Here is a 6,183-nt window from a genome sequence, read left to right as displayed (position 1 = left end):
TGTCGCATTTTAAGCCTGTTGGTTCTTTACACAGCTCAGTCACAAAATAATACTAAAAAAAACAACAAAAAAACATTTGGCTTTATGCGTTTTCAACAGTTTGTAATAAAAGAAAACATCTTATTTACAAAAACGACCACATTTTACTGTATCTGCCGTTTGTTTCCACATCGATTAGAGCCTGAGGTAAGTCCTCCCCCTCTCTGATCTTCGTAATTAAAGTTCGAACAACGAAACATAAATTCAGAGCATTAATACCCTCTGCACGAGGAGGTTTTATTGTTCTGTGTCACAATCATTCAGTTTTTATTGATGAAGCTAAACAGGAGATGTTACAACCTGAAATTAAGGAAATGTTTTCAAAATTTAAGCAAATTATCCCAACGGTTAATTGTTGAATTCTGTTTAATTTAATTTATTACAAGAGTTATACTTTAAATAAGTTCAGGTTTGTGTTTTATTTTCTGATGCCACTTTTAGCTCTTAGCTAGCATTGTGCTACACTTAGCTTTTAGCTTCTTTTAGCCTTCAGCTTGTCTTATGCTTTTTGTAACTTTAACAGCTCAGCTTCTTCAGTTAGTCAGTAAATGTCACTCATCGATCCGCAGCTCCTCCAGGAGGGAATCCCAGACCTTCTTCTCCTCTAGCTCCTCCTGGAAGACCCCGAGGTGCTCCTCCACGAGGGAATCCCGGACTTCCTTCTCCTCCAGCTCCTCCTGGAAGACCCTCAGGTGCTCCAGGTCAGAGAGGACACAGGATTCCTCCTTCAGGTTCTGGGTCTCCTCCCAGTGGGAGAAAACCTGCAGAGGGAGGCGCTCAGGAGGCCTGAAGCTCCTCAGCTGACTCCTGCTGATGAGGAGGAGCAGCGACCTCACCTCATCTCTGCGGAGCCCAGCCTCCTCTCAGAGGAGCCTCGTTTCCTCCGCTTGCATCGTCAGCTCATTTTAAAACATCAGAAAATCCAAAACAATCCCCTGAGTTTGTTCTCGTTTGAAGCCCACCTGTTTCTGATGCTGTCTGATTTTTAATTTCTGCAGAGAAAACACTGTTTCGTTTTACCATAACAGGAAAGCAAAAAGTGTATTTTTCCAAACTGGAGGAGAAATTCAAAGCTTTTAGTGGTTTAGGTGGTATTTTGTCTTGTTTGAAGAGTAATGCTGTTGAAATTATAACGTTTGCACCGTGTTTTGCACATGTTGGTTTTATTATTATTGTTGTTATTGCTGTGTGAATTGTTGCTCAGAGATCCTTGATGTTGCAGAGTAACAGTTGCTGACCTCTGTGGACACAGGAGGAGGGAACAGATCCAGAAACATTGGTGGAAAAGACACGATCTTGTCCCTTCAGTGGCACAGACGCAGGGTTGTAGCCAGACTTAAAAAATTCCTGAGGTCCACCACTCATTCTCCCCCTGCACATCAGTTACAATGAAGACCAAAACTTAATTAAAATAGAAGCATTTATTTAAAACAAGTGACTTGAATGTGTATATGACATGTATTTGTGTGTGTGTGTAAATCCATGGGGATCAGCCTCATCTGAAGCAACAGAGGACTCAGGGCACAACCATGATGACTCACTGAAATGACATGAATCTGCTCCAGGTTTGAAGTGTCTAGGTGTTGTAGTTTTTTAACTAGAGGAGATTAAAGATGCTGAAGGGAGGGAAAAATTGGCTGGAATCGCCCTTTAACCATTTTCTGAATCAGAAACCAACTTCAGCTTCGTGGAATTGAAGGAGAATATTTTCAGCGAGTTACCTCGGTTGTGTTTCAGCGTAAGTGGCGCTTCTTCTTCTTCTGGTCTTTATTTTAGCAGTAAGGTAGCAAAGCTGCGCTCTTCTTCGTAGACATTGAGTTTGGCTGCAGCTGCACACAGTTGCAGCGCCTCCTACAGGAAACTGGTGGAGCTACGCAGAGAACCACGCCGTTCAAAAGCCTTGTTTGGATTCATGTTTTTATAATCTACACAGCAGAGAAACACTGAGGTCCGGACCTCGGGGTCCTCAGTGGGAGCTACGGTCCTACGGTCACCTTCAGTTTGAGTTCATGTCGCGAGGACACGACTGCGCTGAACAAGTCGTAGCTTCTATGATTTACAGAAAGAAGTGGAAGATCTGGAGTAAAGCAGAGGCAGCAGCTCATTCTGCAGACAGAGAGAGTTTTACACAAACCTAGCTTGATATTCTCTGTAATAACCACAGCATATGGCCGACTCGAGTCACATGACGAGCCACTGTTATCCATAATTGCACAAATAACTCGATTTATAGCGACGGATCCCCAGTGAGGGCACTGAAGCAGTCCGAGTCCAGCTGTAACAGAACGGAGAAGGCACATTTTCCATCATGGACCCTGAGGAGCTCACGTTTTCTGTCCCTTATGATGTGTGACAGCTGCCAAGTTTGGGTTTCGTCACGTGCAGATTGAAGACTCATCAAACCGTGACAGAGAGGAGAGAAAGTGGCTGCGTTCTGTTTTTGTTTCGGTGTTTTCTAAACCTAAATAACCAGAAAAGTTACGATCTATACATATTTCTTCAGCATCTGCCGTACAGATCCTTCAGCAGATGATTGATGGAAGAGAGGAAGGTGTAAGAACAGAGGCGCTCTGAGTTTCTGGGTTTTTCTCAGAGATTTATGTGTAAATCTCAATACGAGACGCTAAAATCCCATATCTGATCCGTCTGCTTTCAGAAAAACTGTGAAATTAAATACAACAGCAGAAACCTCACTTTTCTGCACAAAGTTCATCCTGAAAATCTTTAGTTTTCGCTTTTTCTTCCATTTGCCTTATTTTTGAACAATTTATCTGCTTTTTAGCACAGAAGACATTCAAACAAGTTGCTTTTTGTTGTTTGTTAGTTATTCTGGACCAAACTCCAGCCTGCAGGACAGCTCTTTGATTTTTGGTTCAATAAATTAAATGAAATAAATGATAAATAAATAAATGAATGAGCTGAATATTAACCTCTGATCCATTCAAAGGATGCAGAAGAAAATATTTGCAGATTTATTCATGCATTTAGTTTGTTTTATAGAACGGGGGCAGCAATCAGTCTGAGGTCGCAGGTTCGAGTCCAGGAAGGCAGAAACTTTTATTAAATCTGAGCGAGTTCACTGTGAAGACGCCTAAATTCAGGCGCAGCTGAAGGAAAACAACAAGTTTCCTTTAAGGGAATCTTTGCGTAAATCATTGTGTTGGTTAGCAGATTTGAAATGTTTTCTTTTGCAGGGTTCTTGAATATTTAAAGAAAAACCTCTCATGGAATAATGATTTTTTTGTTAGTTTTCCTTATTTTAGATAATCAGAGACTGACGGGGCGTTCGGATTTTCTTCTTCCAGCAAACAACGTCGTGTTTGATGGCTCTTCATCCAAAGAAACAATCTGAACAAGTTCATCTTGTTTTTAAATTAAAATGTTTCTTTCTCCGAAGTGGAGCGCAACATAAAAGTTCAGCATTCCCTGCTTTAGAGTTTACTTTAAAAGTAGAAAGTTTGTTTCCATTTTTGAAGTTTTGAACTCAGATAAATTAACTTTAAGACTTTTTCAGTGGTGAAAAATGATGATTAAACCAGAAATAACTGAAAAAATGCAGTTTTTATTTTTCTTTTTTACAAGCAGAATAAAAACTAAGGATCTCTTCCATCTTTAACTGTTTTGGTTTGTTGTTAGATTTCATTAAACTGTTTGACGCAGGCCCCTCCCCCTCCACAACGGCAAGATGGAGGGTTTCAATTTAACCGACCTGAACATACTCAAAATAAGCTTTCAAAACATCAACAACAATATATATTTACATCAATATTCATAAATAAATGAGGTAAGAAATCAGCAATTCTTCTAATTTCAAGTTTTCCTTTTTTAACTATCAAACCACAGCTCCAAACTTGCATGAAATGTAAAAAATATTTACGCAAACTTAACAAAAATGTCTTGATTTGATTTTCTGATGCTTCAAAAATCCCTTCGGAGCCTCTGAAAGTGCCTAAAATCCAAAACCTGCGTGAGCGGTGACCTTCAGGTAACGAATGAAGTCGTAAAACTCCTAACAGGTGCGAACTAATCCGGGTGGTTGATAAAACAGGTGGTGTTATCGCCCCCTGCTGGACTGGAGGGTGAAAAAAAAAAGCACAAAGTGGAATTACCATTTTAACTTAGTATTGGTAGCTGAGAAGCCTTCAGATAATAATTTTGTTACAATTATCTTGTTTAATTGATCAACAAAAAGTCAAAATTCCCTTTTCTTTCAGTGATTTACCAACAACGAGCAGAAGGAAGGCTTTCTCGATGCCGGCAGACATGTTGGCCTACTTATAGTCGAGCTCCCGCATGAGAAATGATAAATAAATTATTTACCAGTCCACTGGAGTGTTTCAAGAAAGGAAATAAACGAGAGTGTGCTGCTGTCTGTGGAGGGAAAATCCATACAGGTAGCTCTGAAAGCAGACATCCTGAGTGCATCGTGACCGTGCATCATCCAGCGTGTCAATATGCAGGGAGTGATAAGCTGCTGAGTCCTCACTGCTCCTCTGCCATCGATTGGCTCCTTCTCTGGCGGCCTGAAGATCCGCTGCACAACGCTGTCGCTGCGAGTTGATCTGATGGAGATGGAGGCCACGGGAGGAGGATGCTCCACTTTTAAAGCACTTTTAAAAACGTGACATGAGGACAGGTTTAATTCAGCGCCTTCTGTCCTCTTATAAGTACGTTCAGACTGATCAATATTAAAAAGTACAAACATTAAGTTACAGAGATGTTTTCTGCTCCAACACGCCTGAACTTCATCCTCAGCCTGACAGAGAGGTTCTCATCATCATTACTAATTTATTTAAATCAGGAGAAGCAGAAAAAACTATAAAATGCAGGATAGAGGCCTCCGAGAACTGAATCTGGAACGTTCCTTTTCTGAAGCATTTCTTTGGACTTCGGCTGCTTTTTCCACTCAGTAACAAACTGGAGAGTTTTATAACTTTGTTCATTAAGACACTTAACTTATTACAGCAGGGGTGTCAAACCCAGCGACACAAAGGGCCAATCATGATCAATATTTATTAAAAATTACATAAATTAATTGGTTTTAGATGCATTATGTCAAATCATTCATATAGAAATATCAATGACCTTTTCCCAGTTACAGATTATACAGAATTTAGAGCAAACAGACTTTAATGAACTCAGACAAATAGATCAAACTTCAAAAAGCTCATCATTAGCTGTCATTTCTTACGCCTCACTCAGCTTTTAAATGAACTTTTTTACATTAAAACAGACAAACCTGATCATACAGAAATTAAAACTATATATTGTTGGCTTCTAAGTCACTGTCAGAGAAAACTTCACTAATTAGGCTCAGTTTCTTTAAGCTAAATAAGAATCAGAGACTCGATCTGAACCAGACTAGAGGGCCGGATGAAATGTTACAGAGGGCCGGATCTGGCCCGCGGGCCTTGAAGTTTGACACGTGTGCATTACAGCTTCCAAATTTAAGAAACGAACCAAGAAGAAGCTGAAAAGTAACTCAAAGTTGTCAAAGAAATCCAGAAAAGACGTGACGGGACCTGAGAGAAGAATCATACATCAGCTGATTAATTAGAGTTTAATTAAAGAAACTCAAAGATTTTTATAAAAAACTTGATAACGGAGCTAAAGATGGGACAGAAATCAGCTGCTGAGATGTTAAATGTCCACATCATCATCATGAAGTCAGACACCAGCTGCAGCTTTGCTTCCAGAAAGTGGAACCAGTCAGAAAACGTTTGACGTGTTTCAGCTTTTATGTTAAAACTAAAACTCATTTTAGCCACAACGTTTTCTATAATGAGTTCAAACTACCTGAATTTAAAGATCCGAGTGAAGCGTCCACCTGAATGTGTCAACGCTTCCATAATTATTCATTAACGAGGCTTTGGTGCAGAATTATAAAAATATACAGCAGCAATTTATAATAACTGCACCTTATTTAATCATTAATAGATGATTAATTAACCTTGAAAACATCATTAATTAAGAATGATTCATACTTAATAAACTAGCAACTGTCTTAATTATTAATGCACTGCAGAATAAATATATAAATAATTTAAACCTTCTTTAACAATTAAAACACATCTAACAGATGATGTGAACAGACATTTATATGAGCATTTACATACATAAACACAAGGTTATAGAAAAGTTATT

The sequence above is a fragment of the Kryptolebias marmoratus genome, linkage group LG9 (assembly GCF_001649575.2).
Source record: "Kryptolebias marmoratus isolate JLee-2015 linkage group LG9, ASM164957v2, whole genome shotgun sequence".
Classification (NCBI taxonomy): Eukaryota; Metazoa; Chordata; class Actinopteri; order Cyprinodontiformes; family Rivulidae; genus Kryptolebias; species Kryptolebias marmoratus.
Note: the sequence above shows the minus strand (reverse complement) of the source record.